Source organism: Mercurialis annua, linkage group LG8 (genome assembly GCF_937616625.2).
Source record: "Mercurialis annua linkage group LG8, ddMerAnnu1.2, whole genome shotgun sequence".
Taxonomy (NCBI): domain Eukaryota; kingdom Viridiplantae; phylum Streptophyta; class Magnoliopsida; order Malpighiales; family Euphorbiaceae; genus Mercurialis; species Mercurialis annua.
The window spans coordinates 16,936,246-16,937,936 of NC_065577.1; the positions used below are offsets into that span (position 1 = coordinate 16,936,246).

The 1,691-nt window shown below is 38.6% G+C and overlaps 1 non-coding gene across 1 annotated transcript; it reads left to right on the plus strand.

Annotated features, from left to right (window-relative positions):
* The first annotated feature begins 228 nt into the window (after nucleotides 1-228).
* Nucleotides 229-335, plus strand: LOC126662415 (small nucleolar RNA R71). The gene has a single exon (XR_007635790.1). It is a non-coding gene; the product is annotated as a small nucleolar RNA R71 (small nucleolar RNA).
* Nucleotides 336-1,691: the final 1,356 nt, after the last annotated feature.

Consider the following 1,691-nt stretch of genomic DNA (forward strand, 5'->3'; position numbering starts at 1 on the left):
ATTGCTTCAAATTCTTGGGTTTGCTCGAGGGTCATGATACCCTTTTGAGGTGGTTGCCTCAACCGCTCGGTTGACCAAGAACAACTATTTGTAGCGAGTTCCTCTAGCAAGTTATTGGCCTCATCATAAGTTTTCTTCATAAGTGATCCTCCCGATGCCGCATCAATCGTTGCCCGTGTAGCCTCATTGGTACCATTGTAGAAAATAGAGACAAGATGCTCCCTTCCTAGATGATGATGCGGACAATTTCTTTGAAGCTCTTTGAAGCGTTCCCAAGCTTGGTATAGAGATTCACCATGTAATTGGAGAAAATCTATAATTTCCTTGGTCATCCTTGCGGTCTTACCCATAGAGAAATACTTATTGAGAAAAGCTTGTGCCAATTGCTTCCATGTTGTGATTGAGGTGCTTGGAAGTGATTGAATCCAATTCCTCGCCTTATCCCTCAAAGAGAAAGGAAAAAGACGAAGCTTGATTTGATCCTCCGTCACATTATGGATTTTGAATGTGTTGCATACCTCCGTGAATTTTGAAAGATGGGCGTTTGGATCCTCGCGTTCCAACCCATAAAATTGACAACGACTCTCAAGTAGTTGAATCGTTCCCGGCTTGATTTCAAAATTGTTAGCGAGTATATGAGGTGCAAAGCATCCATAGTTGGCGTTGTCTACGTTGGGTAAGAAGAATTCACCCAAGGTACGTCTTGCGGGAAGAGGGGCGACCCTCTCGTTTGGCCTATTAAGAGCTAGGCCATCATGTAGTGGTGGTGGAACAATCCCCTCGTGATTCAACGGAGGGTTACGGTCGTCCTCCATTGTTTTGGATTTCCGCGCTGTTTTTCGGATACTTCTTTCGAAGGATGTTAAATCTGACTGAAACGGTTCTAGCGGTTTTCTGGCTCGTCGTGTATTAGGCATACACTAACCAAAACTCCTGCGTAAACAAAAACAAGAAAACCAACGTAAAATCCAAGAATCACAAAGTATAAAAATAACTAAAATTAAATAAAACTAACTCAATCTAAGAATAAGATACTTTTAATTAATTTAATTGCAATTGCTCCCCGGCAACGGCGCCAAAAACTTGTTGGCAAATAATCGCAAGTGTACGATATCGCGCAAGTAATATAACTTGGAAGACCAAGTATCGATCCCACAAGGAACAATGTACTAAACAACTAATTTCTAATATTCTTTAATTGGCTAGTAGGAAAATAAATGGATTTGTGTGAACTAATTATAATCTAAAGTGAATTAACTCAAGTAATTAGACTAAAAATCTGAAATCAAACAAATAAATCGAAGTTTAAACAATAATGGTAAAAAGCTCAAGGATTGATAATTCCAAATAAACTAGTAGAAGAATGGATCAAAATTTATCTAGTGATTTTATTATGAATCGAGCTATTCTAATGCACCGAATCCCGCTCTCTCAAGCCTCAAAGATTCAAATAAAATCACAACCTAATTAGCTAATCAATTATTAACTTGCTCTCACAATATTCACTACTAAAAAACAGCTGATTTGTGACGGAAAAATCCGTCACAAATCCGTCACAAACTGTCGTTTGTGACGGATTTGTGACGGATTTTTGTTCGTCATAATTTTGGGCGTCACAAAAAATTTGTGATGGAAAATGAAATCCGTCACAAACTTGTGACGGATTTGTGACAGAAAATTCCGTTACAAAA